We start from the raw sequence: 23,244 nt of genomic DNA, 5'->3' as shown, positions 1-23,244 counted from the left end.
CCCGAGATGGCAGCCATCTCCCTGTCCCCTACTCCGCTTCTGTGTGACCCAAGAGAAGCCCAGCCGGGGTTTCAGAATTAATCTGATTAAGATGAATGTTTTCATTTGCTATCAATTGTGGGCCTACTCCAGTGGTTGTTTTACAAAGTCTACTACCATGAATAAAATCTTATGTTTACTTGTTATGTAGGGATTATGTTGTTGAGCTTATAAGTGGAGTAGGTTTAATTTTGATGATTTTCAGATGGAATTCCAGCTGTTTAAGCGTCGTTTTTCACATTTGAATGTTAGGTCAGCAGTTCCATGCTGACAGCCTTAAGATTTGAGAAATCAAAAATCTTGTAGTGGAAACAACCCCATGGCTTATTTCAAAAACAAAAACAAAAGAAATTCTCTATACTGTAGCAAGAAAGGAAGTAAGTCATAATTTAAAACATAGTTTTTGTTAATATGGGTGGAAAAGTTATTAGGAGCTATCATGTAAATGGCTGACATTATTTAGTTTGAGCAGGATAAAAATGTGAAAATGGAGTTAACATAGCAAGCCTCCTTTTTTTTTTTGCAGATAATTATTTTTCAGCTCATGTGGAGAGCTTATTTGATGCTTTCTGAATGCTTATTAACATTAGCCAAATGCTTGTTTCTTTTTAAAAGCAAATACAGAATGTAATAATATGATTAACCAGAGTAATGATTTTATTTTAGAACATCTTTGTATAAAATATGTTCTGATGAGGTACAATCTTATCTTACTATAGAATAGAAAAATACATAAGTTGTGTAAAATCTCCTATCATAGAAAAACATTCTTAAGCTTCACATTTAAAATGATGATAATTTGAGCAAGTCTGGGCTAAAGTTGACTCTTGTATTATGCAGAAAAATATTTTATGAATAAATTAAGGGCTTTACTTTTTCATTTGCATATTTAACTCTTTAAAAACATTTTCGCAGTACTCTTCTGCATATTAATACTATGTTCATTACAGGTGATGCTGTTATACTGTTAACCATTGTTCACTGTAGCACAAAAACTTATAAACAAATAGAGACCTTTCTTCTCAGTGCTCAAGTCATTCTTTGAGAAAGAAGCTCTTTTTGATCATGAGGCTGTAGGCTTACGTTTGGTACAGAGTTGCGCTGATTTTGATTTTGTGTGTTTTTTTTTTTTTTTTTACAATTTTAATGAGAAGTTGTCAGAAGGTTTTTAGAAATTTTCTATGATGAATTTTGTTCTAGAAAATATTCTAAGGCTGTGCTGTGATGCAAAAGTACTGAAAAAATAGAAAGTGATAACAAAATGGTTGACTACCATGTAATTAGATAGCAGTCCCTAAGTATGAAATGGAACCACACCGTTTAAGAGTTACACCTACTTGGCCGGGTGCGGTGGCTCAAGCCTGTAATCCCAGCATTTTGGGAGGTCAAGGCGGGCAGATCATGAGGTCAGGAGATTGAGACCATCCTGGCTAACATGGTGAAACCTCGTCTCTACTAAAAATACAAAAAATTAGCCGGGCGAGATGGCGGGCACCTGTAGTCCCAGCCACTCGGGAGGCTGAGGCAGGAGAATGGCGTGAACCTGGGAGGCGGAGCTTGCAGTGAACAGAGACCATGCGCCACTTTAACCTGGGCGACAGAGCAAGACTCTGTCTCAAAAAAAATAAAAAATAAAAAATAAAGAGTTACATCTGTTTAATACAAAGCTTGATTTTTATGGTCCTTATGTGTTTCTGTCCACAGAATTTCTGTGTGCCTGTGTGACTAGAGTATGAATTTAACCAAACATACTTATTATTTTGTACTTTGAAGTGTGCTTACATACGTTTATCTTCAAACTCTTTCAGATTTGCCGGTGAAGAAAAAGATAGGGTGAGCATACAACTGCTTAATAGTTATAGTATCCAGATGGAAATAGGTTAAATATACAATTAGGGTGGTATTTGATAGTTTAAAGATAAAGAAAAAAATAAACTGAGCTGATACACCGGGACTTGGAAAGTGGTTGGTTAAGCCATGCCAGGAGTGAACCAAGGCGCTTCCTTATGTTGCTGGGTTCTTGTGCGCCTCTCTGAGAGAATTACACACATTTTACGGCAGGAAGGATGGACCTTGCAGGTCATTGAGTTCAGCCTGCTCATTGTGCAGATGGGAAGGCCCAGTGGCAAGGGGGAGGTGGTTTTATATGGGTCTTATGATGATAAAAAGAGCAAACCTTGCCACAGGTCTCTGCTAGGCTCTGTTCAGAGGGCTTTTCATGTTTTCTCATTTGATTCCTACAGCGACCTGAGACAGGTACTTTTATGATTCCCATTTTATAGGTGTGGGAATGAGGCACAGAAAGATTGCTGTTTGCCCAGTGTCACACAGCTAGGAGTCTGGAGTGCTTTTGCTCCTAACCATCATGCTTATACTTGCTGATGTTGATAGTAGAAAGTTCTTTCCTGATTAGTAAGAGTTTGGAAATGCTCTCCATCCCAGTTAACTTGCTAAGCACAGCACACAGAGCTGAGGTTATTCAGGAGGTCGGAATTCGAAGGATTTTTTTTTTTCTTAAGCCTTTAATTGTTCAGAATCTATTTCAAGTTGTATATGTATATATTACTCCAAGTTAGATTTGGTATCACATACAGTTTAGGGAATTTCCAGGCTCTTCAAGAGAGAAAGAATAGTTGTCTCATCCAAGACGTTTGCTTACATGATTTGCTTAGTTATATGGTTAGAAGTAGAAATGTTTTACTTAAAACATTTTACTTAAAATGGAGAATGGCAGTGTGGGAATCTCTGCCTAACAGTTGAAGTTTCGGACATGAAGGCTTAGAAAATATTTCTGGGGAAACTAACGTGAAAACATTAAAATTCTAAGCAAAATATAGAAGATAACATTCTATAATTTGTCTTCATGTGGTAGGTACGGTAGAATATAGAGAAAGCATGCTATTTTAGATGTATGGGCACTCTTCTTCCACACTGCAGGCAAAGGGCAAATAACCACTTTTGGCCAAGCTCGGTGGCTCATGCCTGTAATCCCAGCACTTTGAGAGGCCAAAGCAGGTGAATCACCTGAGGTCAGGAGTTCAAGACCAACCTGGCCAACATGGTGAAACCCTGTCCCTACTAAAAATAAAAAAATTAGCTGGGTTGGGTGGCAGGTGCCTCTCATCCCAGCTACTTGGCAGGCTAAGGCAGGAGAATCGCTTGAGCCTGGGAGGCAGAGGTTTCAGTGAGCTGAGACCACACCATTGCACTCCAGCTTGGGCAACAAGAGTGAAACCCCATCTCAAAAAAAAAAAAAAAAGGAACCATTTTTAAGGGATCAGAGTTAGAGAATTCTATTTGTCTTCTGGGAGCAGTGAAAATACTAGTAGGCTATGCCTAGACAAAAAATCTTGTACCTGTTCTCTTAAGAGTTTTTAATACATTGCGTTTCCACACACAGGAAAATAAAAGATCTAAGAGCAACATAAAGGAACAAATATAATTTCAGGTTAGTATATGCAGTATGGAATTCCCCAAGGGAAAGTGGAGCAAAAAATAATTGAAGTGGAGTAAAGCAATGAGGAAATACCTCGCGGAGGAGTCAACTTTCTTCTCAACGAAAACCTGAATGAGGAGGAGTTTTGAGATGGGTTTTTAAAGACAGGAAGGATATATTGGCAGAGAAAATAAGTTGTTTTTAGACTTTGGTAGAAGAATGAACGGGGAAGAAATTATGCAGAAGTGATTGTTGGTTTAGTTTGCTTAGATAGAGTGGATTTCCCAGTGAACCTGAAGCTCTAAGGAAGCAAAGAGGAAAGGAAACTTATTAGATTTCATGTGTTTGGTTTCTGTTTATGGTATTTATAAAATTACCAGGTCAAGGTCTTTTATACTGCCAGGTGGGTCATAAGGTCATAAGTATTTAAAGAAGGTCGTTCAGTGGCTCGGCAGCATCTTTTATGTTAACGTTAAAAAACAGCCTTCACCCAAGGGCAATATGATTTGTTGACAACCAGGAAACCAGGTAACAGGTTAAAAGAATGTTTTTTCCTATTTCAGAAGATCATCGTGTATATGAATAAACAGCAAAAGAATAATATGGCTTTGAGCAAATATCTTTAGTTTCTTCTCAGAGAACAAGGTGGGCAGGGGTTGGTAGGGGTGATGTTGGTCTACAATTTACTTTTTAGTTGTAAATGGCTGTTATTCTAGGGGTCAGTAAATCCTGACTAAATCCAATCTTACACCTGTTTTTGTAAATAAAGTTTTATTGAAACATAGCCATGTCCATTTATTTACATACTGACTATGGCTGCTTTCATGCAACAGTGGCAGAGTTGAGTGGCTGCTTGTGGTCACGAAGCCTAAAATACTTACTATTTAATGCTTTACAGAAAAGTTTGCCGAATCCTGTCTGGGAAATAAAGGAGAGGTAACACATTTATTTATAAACCCTTTTCTGGTTGGGAATAAACGAGAATGCTTTGTCTTTCTGTAGAGGATTGCTGTAGGAATGAATTACTATAGGGGAACCTAGGTGTACTTAGCTTTAGTTAGTACGTGAGGGTCCGCTGCCTGCCAAGCATAAGGGAATTCACATTTGTTTGGGAAGGAGTCCATTTACTTGTGGTTTTAAAAATTAAAGGAAAGCCTTAGAGGTCGAGTTAGTCTTGCCAGAAATATTTAGTTCTTGATTTTTTGATACCAAGGTCATGGGTCTCAACCCAAAAGGGTTAGATTGTTAAGGAGCCAACTGTTCAGTCAGGTAGAGTACTCTCCTTTTTTAAATTGTACTGTCTCCATCTAGTCACCTTTGTATTTAACTCAACTTGGTAGAAAACTACTGCAGGCAATCCATTTCCAATGCCGTACATCAAACGTCTTGGGAAGGACTGTTCCTCAGCAAAATAGAACTGTCTTTGAGAGGAGCGCCTTCTGACAAATGAGCCCTACAAGGAAGGTCTTCCCCTGTGAGTGGAGTGCCAGGTCTTGAGAATGGGACCAGGTCATCTGAGTGATTAATAATTGCTACTAGCACATTAAGCATTATAATTTGTACTTAGGTTGTGGGAAACATGTTTAAACATCCAATACGTTTGAATTCTCAGTAGTCCCTACAACACTTTCTGTAATATCCTAATAATTCTTTGTTTCTGGTGGTTTTGGGGTACTGGGATGAGAGTAGGTAAATGATATTTTTGTGTTATGGTTTTGTTTTAATTTATTTTGCTTAAGTTTAAATTTAAGGATAGGCTCAGTTGAGCTCATCATAACTGTTGAGTTATTTGGGGAATACTTTGGAAAGCAATGTTAATTCTCCACAGATGAATTGGATCATTAACCTCTTTATTTTGGTCCATGCTGGTGTTAGCACGTGGCTCAAAGTAGTATGAGAAATCAGTAACTGTTAACATGTTTCCTTTCTCAGGAACAGGAAGAGCCCATAGTGGTCATGAAGTATGGTAGAATCAGAGGGCCACTTTGGTGGCTGTCACTTATAAGCCCATCTGGACTTCTGTGGCCTGGCTCTGGGGTGTTGGACATGTTGTGGAATTCACCACCTCTGTTCCTGTCTTCCAGGAAATTTGTAGTTGAAGACATAAAGGCCATAATGGCTTCACATGGAAGTCTAGACAGCTGTACAAGTATTTGATGAGTGAGCATATAAGGAAATACTCAGTTAACATATATAAGGAGACATATGACAGCATAGCCGAGGGGTTAAATGCTTTATTTTTCCTTCTGTATGTTGACAGTTTAGGTTAATCTACCATGTTTTGATGGAATTAGTGCCATATGTGTGATGAGTTATATATTCAACATTCATGTTAATATCTTCTTGGAAGAGCTAGGGTTTGCAGTAAGTTGCATTTGATGGATATGCTCTTTCATGGAAAGATTATCTTTTTCAGTCTCCAGTTTACTGCCTTAGTCATACTACTTTATAGTGTATTTGTTTTACAGCTTTATTAAGATATAATGTACATGCAATAAAATTCACCCATTTTAAGTGTACGATTCAGTGTGTTTAGTAAATTTATAGAGTTGGGAAACCTTTACCACAGTCCAGTTTTAGAACACGTCTGTCACCCCCAAAATTTCCTTGAGCTTATTTGCAACCAATCCTTGCTCCCGCTGTCAGCCACAGGCAATTGCTGGTCTGTATTCTGGCTCTTCACATTTGCCTTTTCTGGACACTTAATAAGTAGAATCATACAGTATATAGTGTTTACTTATAGCGTTTTTTCATTGACTATAATGTGTTTGAGATTCATCTGTGTTGTAGCATATATCAGGATCTTCCTTACCTTTTATTGCCACATAATATTCTCTTATATGAATGCACTGATTGTATTGATTCATTCACGCATTGATGGACATTTGTATTGTTTTCAGTGTTTGGCTTGTGTGAATAATGTTGCTGTAAACAATCCTGTACACATCTGCAGTTACATAGAGTGTTCTATAAGTCTCAGGTCAAGCTGGCCATTAACATCTCTTTTACTTGATATTACTATAGACACTAGGGTTTTTGTTTGCATGGCATGTGTTTTCCTGTTCTTTCATGTTGGACTTTTTGTTTCTTTGAACCTCTGCCACTGTTGCAGGTATGTCTTTTGTGGACAGCATGTTGCTGCAATTGCTTTTTCATCCGGTCCGACAATCTGCCTTTTGGGTGGGTGTTTATTCCATCACATCGATGTAATTTATTATTATTATTATTATTATTGAATTTATATCTGTGATTTTGCCTTTTCTGTTTGCTTGATACTTTTGTTCCTCTGTACTTCCTCAATTGCCTTCTTTTGTGTTAAATTTTTTAGTGTATGATTTTGATTTCTCTTTTATTATACTTTTGATTAATTTTCTTAGTGGTTGCCCTAGAGATTATAATATGCATCTTAAGGTATCACTGCCTACTTGAGAATAATACTAACTGAAAACTGGTAAAATATAGAAACTTTTCTCTGGTGTCTCCTTTTCTATTGTAATATATGCTTGATCCCTTTGTATTATAAAGCTGGTTATACAGTGTTAAATCACTCCTTTACACAATCTTTTTAAAAAATAACTTAAGAGAAGAAATGAGAAAAATACTAATAGGTTTTACATATACCTCCATATTTATTGTTTCTAGCACTGTCCACTTCTTCCTATGGATTGAGGTTATCATCTTGTACCACTTTTATTCAACCTGCAAGATTTCATATAGCATTTCTTGAAAGTCAGGTCTTCTAGCAGCAATGCTGCTTTTTTAATATTCATGGAATATCTTTATTTTTCCTTCAGTTTTGAAGCATAATTTTCTGGATATAGAATTCTTGGTTGATAAGGTTTTGTTGTTTTTCTTTGTGAACATTCACTGTCCTCTGGCCTCTGTTACTTCTGATAAGTCAGCTGTTAATTGTGTTTGTTTTCTTTGCAAGATGAATTGTTTCTTTCATGCTTCTTTCCATTTTTTTCTCATCTTTCTCCAATTTGAATATGATGTGCTTAGTTGTGGATTTCTTTGTGCTTATCTTATTTGGAGTTTTATTGAACTTCTTGGATATGTAGATTAGTATTTTTGTTTTCATCAAATTTGGGGAATTTTTGGCCATTATTTCTTCATTTTTTTTTCTGTACCTTTTCTCTAATCACACATTTATTTTTATGTTTGATGTTTCACAGGTCTCTGAGGGTCTGTTAATATTTCTTTAATCTTTTTCTCTCTATTCCTCAGATTGGATACTTTTCATTGAGCTATCTTCAAATACATGAATTCTTTCTTGTATGGGTTCAGATTTGCTGTTGAGTCCCTCTAGTACATTTTTCATTTCACTTATTATACTTTTCAACTCTAGAATTTCTATTTGCTTCTCTGTCTCTTTTTAAAATAATTTCTCTCACTTTATTGAGATCCTATTTGTTGTTATAATCATACTTTAAATATGGTTCCCTTCAGTTCTTTGAACATATAATAGCTACTATGAAATCTCAACCTATTAAATCCAGCATTTGGGGATATTAGAGATACTTTCTATTGACTCAATTTTTCCCCTGAGTATGGGTCACACTTTCTTGTTCTCTTCATGTCTCCAACTTTTTGTTGAATGTTTTACATTTAAGATAATAGACTGTAGCAACTCTGGATTCTGATCCTTGCTCCCTTGTGAGTTATTACTGTTTTTTTGTTTAGTAACTTTTCTGGACTAAATATGTGAAGGCTATTTCTCTCATGTTGTGTGGCTGTTGATGGCTCTGCCCAGGTTGGCTTTTTTTTGTTTGTTTTTTTGTTTTCTTATGTTTTACTTTAAATCCTAGTTTCCTAGGGGGTTACCCTGTGTAGTTTTGTTTTCAAGCCAAAGGTAGATCAGAGCTTAATTGTGAGTCAGTCTGAGCCTTGACTCTTTGCCTGTGGATCTGTGTGTGGGCTGGGGAGCACACACACAGGCAGTTCTCACATCTGTCCTGGCTTTAACTTTCAACTGGACCCCCTTATGTCTTCTTTGTGTGTGTATGCCCAGGCTCTGTGTCCCAGGGGTGTGCAGGTAATTAGGATACTGCGCTAGTGTCGGTGACACATGTGCAGAGTCTCTGGTTAACCTGGGATACGTGTGGAGAGTTTACTCAGCACACTGTAGGTGGCTCACCTACCAGAAATCCATAGTAAGTCCCTGACTAGTCTCCTAGTCTCTTGCTTGCCCTGAACAGGACCTCAGCCTTGGGCGGACAGAGCCATTGATTCTCTGAGTTCTCTTGCTATTGGGATTGCTACTTTAACTGACTGTGCTCCAAATCTGGTGAACCCAGCCTGGCAAAAGCTGTGAAGTTGCAGCTTTTCACAGCTTTCCCCTCTCGGTTGAACCCTGGCACTGACAGAGCTGGGATAGGGAGACAGGAACAGCCCCGGGCAAAAAATGCCACTGTGCTGGTCTTACCTGAAGTTCAGCACTTTCCACGAAGAAATGCCCCTCCACGTGTATATGGTTTTGGTTGATTTCCAGAGTGCTGAGAGTGGTTGTTCTTGACAGTTTTGTGTGGCTTTATGGTTGTGTTTTGTGGAGAGGATTTGTCGCTCCTCACTTTGTCCTTGCTGCATTTCCTATGAATGTGTACCATTCTGTCCTCCTGTGGACCATGAATGTGGACCATGCTGTCCTCCTGCAGCAGGCAGTGTCCTGGGCCCTCATAACATCAAGTTGCACAGTGTGTTTTAACAGGCCTCTTGCTTAAGACTGTGTGTAGAGACCCATCAAGCTGGCAGAAAATCTAGATGCTATTTAAAAGATGCAAGTAGTGTGATGATTGTGTTTTTAAAATACTGTTGCCGGCATTCTGGATATTTAAAATGCATACTATTGAAGTAAATGTTCATTCACTGATAACTTTTTTTTTTTGAGACGGAGTCTTGCTCTGTCACCCAGGCTAGAGTGTAGTGGTGTGATTTCGGCTCACTGCAACCTCCGCCTTCCGGGTTCACGCCATTCTCCTGCCTTAGCTGCCCTAGTAGCTGGGACTACAGGCACCTGTCACCATGCCTGGGTAATTTTTTGTATGGTTTTAAGTAGAGACGGGGTTTCACCGTGTTAGCCAGGATGGTCTCGATCTCCTGACCTCGTGATCTGCCCGCCTTGGCCTCCCAAAGTGCTGGGATTACAGGCATGAGCCACTGCTCCCGGCCATGATAACTTTTATATTTAAACTTCTATTACTGAAAGTGTGGTTTAGTGGGGAAAAAAGCAAAGAGTTTGGAATTTCGAGTCATGGAATTGGGATTGAATCCTGGTTCTACAACTTATTAGGTCTGTGATTGACAGAATGTTACTTAATCTCTCTGAACCTGTTTTCTCACCCTAAATTGGATATAATATTGCTGCCTTATGGGTTATTTTGAAAATTAAATATACATAAAACTGGCATTTAGTAGCTATTCAGCAAATATTTGTTTACCCACCCGAAACGTTTGTGGTTGTGGGTGTGTTTTTGGTAACTTTTTCTTCACCAGATTTATCTTCTCCTTGGTTTACCTAGCTTTGCTTCTTAACATTTTCTCCTCTTTTTGTAGAATAATTTTGTTACTTTGTATAGTAACTGAAACATACAATGTATTTCTTTCAGGGTACATTTTGGTTGAATGCTCTTTCCAGATATCCAGAAGTTCCCAACATTTCATAGTGATTTCCTTTCTACATTATAAATTTCATGTACTTACAAGTAATGATGAAACTTCACTGTCATTGTACAGTGAATGAACTCATATATAGATGGTCCCTGACTTAACCAATAGTTTGTCTTACGATTTTTCAACCCATACAACCGTTCTGTTTTTCACTTTCAGTATTACAGTATTCAATACGTGAGATATCTAACACTTTATTGTAAAAGAGCCTTTGTATTAGGTGATTTTGCAAACTGTAGGCTAATATAAATGTGCTAAGCACGTTTAAGGTAGGTTGTCATAATGTTTGGTAGGTTATGGTGTATTAAATGCATTTGACTTATGATATTTTTAATTTATGATGGGTTTATCAGTTCATGACCCCATTATAAGTAGAGGAGCGTGTGTGTGTGTGTGTGTGTGTGTGTAAAAGATTATCCTATGGAACATCTGTACAATGAGAGGCAGTAGCATTGTTATGTAGACATTCTCAGGCCATGATTAGAAGGGGCAAAGCAAGGTCTCTAAGAGAGATTATCAAATAATTTACTGAGAAACGTTCTTGGACCTTGCTGGACCACAGCCCACTCTGCTCAACCTCAGTGGTTCTCTTCTGTGACATTGAAGTTAATATGGAAGAAGTGGTAACTTTGGTTACATCAGGTTTTAATGTCACCTTTCGTTTTGGGGTGGACACAGCTGGACTCCAATGTGTCCAAACCCTCTTCATAATACCATTTTTTCATAGGGTTTTTAGAACTGAGAATTGTATAATTTATCTTACTATTTTACTTAACTGACAAGAGTACCTTATTCTAGAATAATTTTTTAAAAAAATATTAAGTTTTTAAAAGCCACATCTCTGGATCCTTGGAAACCTTATTGTCTCCTGAAGAGTACATTTGTTGTGGATAGTGTGTTTATCAAGAGTAATTCTTAAAGTAGGTGGATAGGTTTAAATTTCGCAACATAGGCGCTGCAGAATTTAGACATATAGGAAGTCAGGATTCAGGGCTCGTTTGTTGTAAGGTGAAATCAGGAAGTCTCTGGTTAAAGATTGGATGGGATTAAGCAGATGTTTTATAGGCAGTCTCCTCATCCTGAACTGCAGCGGTGTGCTGTCTGGAATGCGGTCTGACTTAATAACCCACCCATGCCAGTAACATACATGATAGAGCCGAAGTGCTGTAGTTAAATAATAGATTTTATAAACATTAAATGGTCTTTTAGCACCTGCCGTTTTTTGCAAGAGTCAAGTGAGAAATTATGTATGTATGCATTTTGGTCTGAATCTTGTACTTCTGTTAAACACTAATATAAATGTCTCTCTTGAGGCTGGTCTATAACAGATTTATAAAAATGATTACTGTTTCTCAGGCTTTAAAAATCATATTTTTGGCAACAGAATCTATGAGTTTTGTTAAATAAAGTGAAAGTTTAGACCTTTTATTCTTTGCAGATTGGATAATTTTTCTTGTACACTTAGCAAATGTTTGATAAATAGCCCTGCAAGGCACTGTGCCTGCTAAATGCTGTGGAGGATGCTAGAGTGACTCTGGCATCCATCGTAGCCTCAGGGACCCTGGACGCTGCAGTTCAATAGGAGAGATAAGACAAGCCCAAAACTATAACAAGTGCAAAGTGATAAGGGCCGTGGAACAATGAAAACTGTCAGGAGAGACTGGGAAGGGAGACAGTGTTTTCTGATTGCATGTGAAAGCTACCCCCTCAACCCCAAGAATTCTCTTTACTTTCTATGCCCATGTTGAACTAATTCTCTAAGTCAGCAGTTTCATAAAACCTATGCGTATATTTCTGATTTCCTCTCATTGTGAGTACTCGAAAGAGAGGAAAAAGGTGTTTGGGGTCAGAGACTTGGGTAAGGAGAGTACCCTGGTCAAATAGTGTGGTTTCTTGACCTGGGCATTGTACCAGGCTGTGTGTGGCATCCTGATCCGACATGCCACTGAAACAGCCTGGAAGTGCAGGATCTCAACGGAAATATAGTTGGAAAAAATAATGCGGGTAAGCTTGGGGCTGGCAGCATGTTAGAATTGGGAAGAATACCATTTGTGTAAATCAAGCCCTTGGTACCAGATGTATGAAGAGCTACTGACACCTCATGGATGCGGATGTTATTATTTCTGGTTCTGGAAAATGTGTATGTGTATGTACCAGAATCTATATATGGTGCGTATATATATGCACATGGTCTTGGCTAAAATTGATCTATGAGTTTAATCTGTGACAGAGAAAGCTGTTCAGTGTATTCCTCAGTTGCCTGAAAATAAACTTGGAGTGTATCTGTTCAGGAGTCACAGATTAGTCTTTCTAAATGTATCCTTATTTGACCGGATTCTGCAGAGAGGACTTACTGGAGGTAAAGACCAGGTGTCATTTAAATGATGCATTATCTTTTTCAAATTTAGATGCGTACTGTTTTAGGAAAACACTGCAATCATGCTTTTTCTTCTTTTTTAATGAAATAAGAATAGTTCAGAGTAGTGGAGTGTCAGGACCCATTGATAGGTGGGTCTTTCTAGAAAAATCTAATTTCAGTGAAAAATTACACATAGTACATTTTGCTTTCACATATGCCTTGCCCTCTGAACCTGTGTGTGTATATCAGCAAAATTTGTTGTTTCTAAAATCTATTTCTATAGTGAATCTTATTTTTTAACATTTAACCATTTAGAATTATTCGTATACCCACATAAGCAGACACATAAGCAGGGAAGGATCTTTTAAATATGATGTTGGGATTAACTGAGTGGATATTTGGAGGGGAAACTACTGAAAGTCATTCCACAAATCAACATACATTTTTGAGTAGATATGTAGAAAATCAATATATAGAAAGTAGGAAATATAGAAAAACATTGAGATTACATTCTAGGGCTTAGAGAATTACAGCTCAGAAACAAGCATGACAGATAGAAAAATATAAAATGCTTATTTCAGAACTGGTGTGAAAAAGGTAGCCTTTTCTAATACGTAAGAAAAGGTACAATAGGTAAATGGACAAAGGGAATTACAAATGCTAAAGTATTATATGGAAACATCATTCTCTGTAATAAAAAGAAAATGGAAACAATGTGGAGATAATTTTTATTTACCAATGCATTTGCTGTTTTAAAGAAATGGCACCCAGGGCTGCCGAGGTTGTGTGGAACAAGTATACTCATTTATTGCTGATGACATAGTAGAGCTTCAAAGGATTTTATGTCTTGAAATTTATCCTTAAGGAAATAATTCAGCTGAAGCAAAAAGATATTTGGTCAAAGATCTTGATTTTGGTGTTATCTTTAATAGCAAAGCAGTGGAAAGTGCCTTAAATGCCCTTCAGTGCAGACTAGTAAATCGATCTTATGCTCTGGCAGACATTAAAAATGATAATTTTTGAAATCCTGTGGAAACATAAAAAATATTCGTTATATATAAAAATCCATATGTGTATAGAATATACAATTATATGATCTTTGTGGAAATACTTTTGTTAGGGTGACAGCAATGTGAGAATTTTAAGTAATTTCAGACATCAATCGATCATTTGCTCTGTGACTCTTCAGTTAATTCATCAGTCTATGTTCTGAGCGCTGCTGTAGGCCCCAGGGATGCACAGCCCCTTACATGATCTCTGTGGTCCTGTATGTGGGCACGTAAACAGCTAACAACACAGTATGAAAGAGCAGCTTTCTGGCTGGGCGCGGTGGCTCATGCCTATAATCCCAGCCTTTTGGGAGGCCGAGGCAGGTGGATCACCTGAGGTCAGGAGTTTGAGACCAGCCTGGCTAATATGGTGAAACCCCATCTCTCTAATAATATGGAAATTACCTGGGCGTGCGTGGTGGCGCATGCCTGTAATCCTAGCTACTCGGGAAGCTGAGGCAGGAGAATTGCTTGAACCCATGAGGCGGAGGCTGCAGTGAGGCGAGATTGCACCACTGCACTCCAGCCTGGGCAACAGAGACTCCATCTCAAAAAGAAAAAAGGAAAAAAAGAAAGCATCCTTCCAGAGAAGAAGGTGTCAGGGCTGGGCTTGGAGAATGAATAGGAGTGGCCAGATCATCTGGGTGGAGGATGACTGAACGGAGGCAAACATGGAAATATAGGAGTGATGTTCAAGTTTTGGAGGATGTGGATATTTACAAGGGCCAAGTTATCTCAGGGTGACTTTAACAGGAGCAGTGATGGAGGGGATGGAGTGGGTGTTGAGGCCCCGGTCTTGGAGTGGGTGTGTGTATGTCCTACTTAGGGCGGAGAGGAGTGCCTCATTTTCACTTCTTGCAGCTTTTTCGCCTTTCAAAGTTCAGTATGCGTTATTTGTTTTGTTAGTCATGCCACATTCTCATAATTTTTGAGCACCTTTTTTGGTTGCCTGGCTCTTTAGTAAACATAAGTATGTAGAATCAAAACAGATATTTGTCTCTGTCAATTTCTTTGTGTGTTTGCTACTGTGGTCATTCATATATTGATCAGCGATGATTTTCCTGAGACTGTTTAGTGCATCGGTGGCAAAAATTAGATTTTCTGACTCCTGATCTATGAAACCAGATTTCTTTCTGCATTTTATTGCTGGGCTGTAGGTTATGTTGAATATAAACATATTTGTGGATAATGTAGTTGCATGTGGCTGAGAGGTTACGCTGGGTATTGTGGAAAAAAATTTTGTATATGAGGTAGTAGCAGTGACTGTTTTCCTCTTTTGTTTTTAAATGTTCTTCAACATGGAGAATGAAATCTAAATGATAATTCTACTCTTTATTGGTTTTTCCTTTTTTTTTTTTGAGATAGGGTCTTGCTCTTTTGCCCGGGCTGGAGTGCAGTGGTGTAGTCATAACTCACTGCAACCCCAAACTTCTGGGGACAAGCAATCTTCCTGCCTTAGCTTCCCAGATAGCTTGGACTACAGGCACATGCCAGTGTGCCTGGCTACTTTTGTTTTTTGGTGGAGGGAAGGGGAGGTCCTCACTTTGTTGCCCGGGCTGGTGTTGAACTCCCAGCCTCAAGTGATCCTCCTGTGTTGGCCCCCCAGAGCACTGGGATTACAGGCATGAGCCACTGCACCCAGTCTGTGGTTTTTCTGTTTCTTATTTTTAAACATCCTGTGCAGGAAAAATTAAGGAACATGATATATCTGTTAGACATTAATACAATACAAATTCAGTATGTTTTAGTGTTTTGATCTATTGATGTCCTTTCTATTGAAGGCAAGGAACAATAGTTATTAGGTGCTTTATTAGATTTTATGTAATGTTTCCATAAAGAAGCACAGATATTACTATTTTTCAACTGTGATGTTTAATATTTGAGAATGTATTTTGGTATAATTGTTTTTCTTTTTAATCCTCTGTATTTTATGCATTTAAAAACATGCTGAAAAGGGGTCCATCAATTTGACTAGACTGTGGAGGCATACAGGGTACACAGAAAAAGCTAAGAATCATCCTCCGGCTGGATGCGGTGGCTCACAATTGTAATCCCAGCACTTTGGGAGGCTGAGGCGGGGGGATCACGAGGTCAAGAGATTGAGACCATCCTGGCCAGCATGGCGAAATGCTGTCTGTACTAAAAATACAAACATTAGCTGGGCATGATGGGATGCACTTGTAGTCCCAGCTACTTGGGAGGCTGAGGCAGGATGATTGCTTGAACCCGGGAGGCGGAGGTTGCCATAAGCCAAGATTGCACCACTGCACTCCAGCCTGGGCGACGGGTGAGACTCCATCTCAACAACAACAACAACAACAACAACAACAAAGAATCATCCTCCATTCCCCAAACCCTAAAGCCAGGAAAGGAGTAAGATTAACTTTAGAAATTAACAAATAGAGTTTTGGATCTCTACTGTGGCTTTTAGGAGCTCTGTGGATGGGACGTTTTACTTCTGAGTGTCATTCTCTATGTTATAAAACGAGTATAATACGCCTGTCACAGACTTGTGATGGGAGTTAAAATGGACACTTTATATAATATACCTGGCAGAGTAACAGGCACATAGGATGAATGTTGTTACCCCTTTGGTCCTTACTCTTATCATGAACAAGCTATGTCCTTGGCCAAATAACTTACCACTTTTTGGTCTTTGTTACATATTTAGCTAAACTAAAAGGATTTAGATTTGTTTATTTCTACTTCAGCTAAAAAACTCTGTGATTATATAAAAAAACTAGGATTACCTTTTTTCAAATTGGAATGCTTGATCAGCTAAGCTGACTTTTGTTGATTAAAGACATGCATATATCAACAGGCATTGTCTTTTGTGTGTCTATGCCACCTAACTTTTCTCTACCAGTCTTGTCTCATTAAATGTTTGTCAGTCACATTTGGATTTGGTTGAAACCATGCTGTTTATCCAAGGTCATGACTTAAAGTAAAGGACAATTTACTTAATTGCCTTAAATACTAGTCAGAGCCATGTGGAATCTATGCAGGTAAACAAGCCTCTTTTGGGGGTTGGGTTGTAGGAACCCTGCCTTAGGTCTCATGAAAGTGATATTTTTGTGTATTTTCAGTGGTCATCCTCTGTCCTTACCTTCAGTTCCAGTAGCTCTTTAAACCTCATTTGTTCTGTTGACACCAAGTTGGTTAGAAGGTCATAGCGTTGGTTTGTGTGTAGGAGATTAGAGGGAGGTCCTGGCCGAGGCTTATAATGAAGTAGAAGCATAAAGTCAGAGTTCTTGATTGCAAAGAGTAGAAGTAGCCTCTTTGACTCAGGGAACAACCTCATTGGAAGGGGTGTCAGGTTGCTGTCATAACCCCCAACACAGGTGGATATCTGTGTCTAAAAGACAGTGAGGAACCAGGGGAAGCTATTCCGCCATGACAGGGGAGATCACCACCCATGGACAGCCTGGATCTTGGATGCTGCTTCCACAGGAAGCACCGGACCCCCGTGAGCATCTGCAGTGGTTCCCTGGCCGGAGTTCAGGCAGGGCGGGCATCTGACCTGGCTGCCCTGCTGAGCAGGACTCAACAGCGGTGGCGTCCCCAACTGTGGGGCGAGGATTCTGATGCTGGGCGGTCGAGGGGGAAATGTAAGCCCAACGACAGATGAAGGTTTTCTATAGATGGGCTCGGCAGTTGTTGGAACCGCTTATTATCTGTGTATGTGTGTGTGCCTGTGTGGGCGTGCATGCATATGCCTGCAGTTTGGAGAGGAAGGGATCTGGGCTTTCATCAAAGTCCTAAAAGGTCTTTTGATCCAGGAGTTAAGAAACACTCTGTAATAAAGAGATTTAACTGTGTTTGAATCTTTGCTTTTCCACCAGGTGGTGCAAATCTTTTATGATGTTCATAGAAGTTAAATCCTCAAAAGATAAGAATAATTTAAAATTGTGTCATTTTCTCTAAGAGTTTAGTTCTATCACACAACATGAAGCATTGTTGATCTGATTCTTGCTTTCCTTCTGTCTTTAATCAAGATACAGGTGGATTTACCTATTTAAATTTGTGACCACAGATCTTAATTATCTGTAGATTTTTGAGACTATACTACTGTTTTGTTTTTTGTAGAAAGAAACTTCGATGACTGGGAAAAACAGTAATATATTCAATATACTAGTTGTTTCACACACTCTTGTGGAGCTAGAAACACCCAATTCTGATAACTTTTTGCTTTATGCACAAAACTTGTGTGATTTAAATTTTTGAAGATAAAAGTCATGTCAGGTTGGTCAGTGTATTAGGCCATTCTTACAATTGCTATAAAGCAGTACCTGAGACTGAGTAATTTCTAAGAAAAGAGGTTTAATTGGCTTATGGTTCTACAGGGTACAGGAATCTGCCTCTGGGGAGGCCTCAGGAAGCTTCCAATCATGGTGGAAGGTGAAGAGGGAGCAGGCACATCACATGGCAAGGAGCAGGAGTGAGAGTGGTGGGGGGAGATGCCACGCGCTTGTAAACGAACAGATCTCAGGAGAACTCACTCTCACGAAGACAGTACCAAGCCATGCGGGATGTGTCCGCATGATCCAGCCCCACCTCCGGCACTGGGCATTGCAGTTCAACATGAGATTTGGGTTGGGACAAATATCCAGACTTTATCAGTCGATCTGTTTGTCCCTTTTTCTCCTCTGAGCTATTGACAGTTTGCTCTCTCTCCTGCATCTTTCTGTTTTTAGAAATAAATAGTTGGCCGGGCGCGGTGTGGCTGATGCCTGTAATCCCCCAGCACTTTGGGAGGCTGAGGCGGGCGGATCATGAGGTCAGGAGATCGAGACCACCCTGGCTAACATGGTGAAACCCTGTCTCTGCTAAAAATACAAAAAACTTAGCTGGGCGTGGTGGCGGGCACCTGTAGTCCCAGCTACTTGGGAGGCTGAGGCAGGAGGATGGCGTGAACGCGGGAGGCAGAGCTTGCAGTGAGCTGAGATGGCACCACTGCTCCAGCCCAGGCAACAGAGTGAGACTCTGTCTCAAAAAAAAAAAGAAAGACATAGCTGGAGAGAGTGGGTTAGCTGCTAATATGGGCTACTGTATACATTACATTCTAGCTTACGTGTCCCCGTCCCCCGCCACTTAAGAGTTTGGTGTAGGCATCCTTCATGTCCTTCAGGTCATTACATGCAGATTTTAATTTGTTAATCTGTTATATCATCTCTAATAAGAATTTACCTAATTCAGTTATTTCTTTGACAGAACAAATTAATTGTTTGTTTATTTTGTTTTGTTTTTTTTTTTTTAGACAGAGTCTCGCTCTGTCTCCCAGGCTGGAGTTCAATGACTCGATCTCGGCTCACTGCAACCTCCACTTCCCAGGTTCAAGCAATTCTCCTGCCTCACCCGACTAGCAGGGATTAAAGGCGCGTGCCACCATGCCCAGCTAATTTTTTGTATTTTTAGTGGAGGCAGGGTTTCACTGTGTTAGCCAGGATGGTCTCGATCTCCTGACCTCGTGATCTACCCGCCTTGGCCTCCCAAAATGTTGGAATTACAGGTGTGAGTCACTGTGCCTGGCCAGTTTTGTTTATTTCTTTTCAGTTTTACTTTTATTTTTTGCCTTTACAAACGACTGCAGTAAACATCCTTACATCCTTTGTACATAAATTCCATTTATTAATATTCGTATGCTTTTTTTTTTTTTTTTTTTGAGACAGGGTCTCTTTCTGTTGCCCAGGCTGGAGTGCGGTGGCCCGATCATGGTTCGCTGCAGCCTCAACCTCCCTAGCCTCAGGTCTCCCAGACTACTGAGATTGTAGGTGTATGCCAACACACTCTACCTTTTACTTTTATTTTTATAATATATATTATTTACAGTGATTCTCTTAATCTGTATTTTAGTTCTATTAATGGTGCCTTTATCATACAGAATTTTAAAGCTTTTTTGTAGTTGAGTCCGTCAACATGTTTTCTATTCTAACCTGCAATTGTACAAATAGCCCTCTTCAAGTTTCTTCTAATACTTCTGATAGAAATAGGTTTAGGTTATCAAATATTTTATTGATTCCAAAATACATAGTTTTTTAAAAAAACTTTCGTATCTCTGAAGTTATTTCTTATAATAGTGTATCATGACTTAGCTAATAGTACTTCTTCTTTCAGTGATACATAAAATAATGGTTTCTGTTATAATTGATGTTTTGAATTCAGCATAATTGGTATTTCTTGCACTTAGATCTTTAATCCATTTGTACTTATTTTTGTATATGTCATGAGGTTATGGAGTTCATTTTTCCCCCTACAAATAAAGCCAATTTCTCAGTATTGTTTACTAAATGAAGAATCCTTTTCTCGCAGAATTGCCGTATGGTAACTTCTGATATATGCTTTGACTCATGGCCTGATCCACTAATTTATTTGTTCCTGTGCTATACTCTTTTGACAACAGTGGCTTTTTAGTTAAGTTCTAAATTCCAAAAGGGTAAGCTTGCCTTCACTAGACTTCTTTATTTTAAACATTTCTTAATGTTTACTTGAAATATCCTAACTTTTGATTCTCAAGTCTCTGTTTTTACCTACTGTCTTTACTTACAAAATGAGTTGATCCAGGTAGGCATTTTGTATGATATTTATTTGCACATGAGTGTTCATATAATGGCATTTCTCCTATTTCCACTTTCTAAGTGAATTTTTTTTTTTTTTTTTGAGACGGAGTCTTGCTCTGTCGCCCGGGCTGGAGTGCAATGGCATCATCTCAGCTCACTGCAGCCTTCACCTCCCATGTTCAAGTGATTCTCCTGCCTCAGCCTCCCAAGTTGCTGGGATTACAGGATAGGCTCCTGCCACCACACCTGGCTAATTTTTGTATTTTTAGTAGGGATGGGGTTTCACCATGTTGGTCAGGCTGGTCTCAAACTCCTGACCTCAGGTGATCCACCTGCCTCGGCCTCCTGAAGTGCTGGGATTACAGGCGTGAGGCAACGTGCCCCGCCATGAAATTTGTCTTTTAAGAAGGTTCATGATTTTCCTGGGTTTGTTCTTAGCTCGGTGGGTATTAGTGGCTTCAGTATCAAGTGCAGAAGTTCTCGTTGAACAAGACGCTGATCAGCGTCGCCTTGCTGTGGTGTTAGTGGCACTTCTGTAATTTCTGTTTAGAGACTGTCTGGGTTTTGTGGGATTTCTAGCAATTTTAGTGTCTCTGTCCTCTGATGCCAGTGGCATTCCAGTCATTACGATAGAAGTTCCCACAGAGTTTTGCTTCAGAATCATCTGAGGAGTGGATCTCGGGTGTGGAGGAGTATATGGAGAATCGTTGAAGATGGGGAGCATGTGAATGTGGGATTATTCTGGGCTGTCTTTTAAAATGTCCATTGGGAATGTTTATTTTTTTCAATGCCCTGCATGTGTAAATGATGCTTCCTTTGGAGTGAGCCTGCCCTTGTGGAGACCACCATCTTAAAGCCCTGAATGGCACGGCACACATGGGTTTCTGGGCTCCTGAGTAAGAATTCTAAGTGAGTCTCCCCCACCCCCATAGAACACTGTTATAATCAATGATTGGGTTCTGTGTTAATATTTTACTATTTTAGGGGTCCATTTGTGGACTTTTATGGACGGGTCAAGACAGCAACCAATGTATAATTTTTCCTAAGGGGGAAAATATATTCTAATTTCTACACAATATTTTCAGTTGAATTTTAAAACAGCCGCTTTTAAGTTAAGGACTCTATGTTGGCACCAAAGGGTACCTTGGGAAGCTTTCCTTCCCCACCCCCTCACCATCCCATTGCCCTGTTAGCGCCCCTCAAAGTAGTCAAAGCCAGCGCGCCTGTGTAGCTGAGGGCTCGCTGTGCCCCCCTCAAAGCCAGCGCACCTGTGCAGCTGCGGGCTTGCTGTGCATGTGTGTTTGCAGTGAAGTGCCTCAGCCAGTTCCTCCTTCCTTCTTGAAGCAGACTGTACCCACATCCCTCCTGTGTATGCATTTTGGAGCCTCCACTGTGATGTTTGCCTGTAACCCATCGATAGAGCTAAGTCAAATTTGCTTTTTAAGAAGGTTCATGTTTATTTTCTGGTTCTAGGGCTTCTGTGGCTATTTAGATGAGTTGTTTAGAACACTAGACTAATGAGATCACCAGGGTGATGAAACATTGTGTGGATCTTGGCTGTCTTCTAGCACATTCAGCTCTGTTCCTAACCCTCGCCATCTACTGGGCATTTTTATTCATATGCTTGATCAGAAGTTGGCTTGGGTGAATGTGTGTGTGGATCCAAATACCTCCACCGTTCATCTCAGAGAAGCAGCTCGTCACCTGGGTCCTGGGAGGGTGCCATGTGTTGCTCACTGGATGGAGAGGCAGGGCAGCTTTGTTTCACGCCAGGTATTGGCTTCTGAAACGTTAGATTCAGCTGAAAGGAGGGTGGAGCTTGGTGGGGTTTATGTTGACATGTCAGGGCAGATGTATTTGTTGGTATATTTCCTTTAACATCTCATGAGTTGAGCACATTTTTAAAGGTGCTGTCAGGGTAGAAAGGAGGCACAGGACCACTGTGCCGCCAGCTTTAGAATACATTGTGAATGGTGTCCCCTGGGATTGTGCAGTGGGCACAGCCTTGAGATAGCCCATTAATTTCTTCAGTAAATGCATGTTGAGTTAATGCTTGGTAATGAAGCGTACCCTGCTATGTTAGGGAATGTTTGTTAGAGGCGATTGATTGTAACCTACTGGTGCCATGGAAGATTTGTTAGCATGGTGATTTTAGCACATAAACGCCTCTGATGACAAAGCTCAAACCTCATTTATTAAATGACAATTAAAATTGCCTTATAATTTTAACAATGTATGCCTGTTAAAATGTTCTCCATTACATCTGCAGTGGTGAATACGTGCCTAATAAAAATTTGATAATAATGAATAGTCCCAAGTATTGGGAAACCAATAATTATCTTTAAATTATGCTTTATAATTATCTTTAAAATTCTACCCATTTGAAATCCAGCTGTTTATATTTTTAATACTTGAAATTTTTTTTATGAATGAATGTGAGTCTCCAAAGAATGTTAAGTATCTTGTTTGAAATGTCAAGCGAAGAGATGAGATTCATGTAATTTAAATCACCCAGAATTCACTGGGAGAAAATTTTTAATAATTTTAGCAATATAGAAACTAATGAGAAACATTACACCTTGGTTGTTTTAAGTATCTGAATTACCTTTGTAGATTTTATAGACTTCATGTTCAAAAAATAATTTTATGTGTTTGCAAACACTTTGATATTCTAAACTTGAGTAGCAATCTAAAAATTAACCATATGGTAATATTTTGTCTGTGTTATTAGGGATAATGGCCAACATTTATTGAGTTCTTATTGCATTTCTGGACCTGTTCAAATCTCATTACCACATTTAACACTGCAAAAAAGTCTTGTGGCACATTGCTGTGTTCGTTGTCCTCAATTCAGAAAGAGGAAAGCTAAGGCCTATAGAAGTGAGAAGCTGCAGTCCCCCAGGAAGTGAATGTCAGAGCAGACGTTGGAGTTAGAATTCTGGGTGGCCGGCCGGGTGCAGTGGCTCACGCCTGTAATCCCAGCACTTTGGGAGGCTGAGATGGGTGAATCACAAGGTCAAGAGATCGAGACCATCCTGGCCAACATAGTGAAACCCTGTCTCTACCAAAAATACAAAAATTAACTGGGCATGGTGGCGCATGCCTGTGGTCCTAGCTACTAGGGAGGCTGAGGCAGGA

General features: G+C 39.5%; 1 protein-coding gene across 1 annotated transcript in view; it reads left to right on the top strand.

Moving 5' to 3' along the window:
- LOC105482430 (HIVEP zinc finger 1) overlaps positions 1-23,244 on the top strand; it is a 149,120-nt gene that overhangs the window by 5,918 nt on the left and 119,958 nt on the right. Inside the window, exon 1 of the mRNA XM_011742531.3 lies at positions 1-23,244. This exon is cut by the window's left edge and continues 5,918 nt beyond it; it is cut by the window's right edge and continues 13,940 nt beyond it. The gene's annotated coding sequence lies outside the window, so the exon portion shown is untranslated.

The sequence above is a fragment of the Macaca nemestrina genome, chromosome 5, assembly GCF_043159975.1.
Source record: "Macaca nemestrina isolate mMacNem1 chromosome 5, mMacNem.hap1, whole genome shotgun sequence".
NCBI lineage: Eukaryota > Metazoa > Chordata > Mammalia > Primates > Cercopithecidae > Macaca > Macaca nemestrina.
This window is presented reverse-complemented; position numbering and strand designations above follow the sequence as displayed.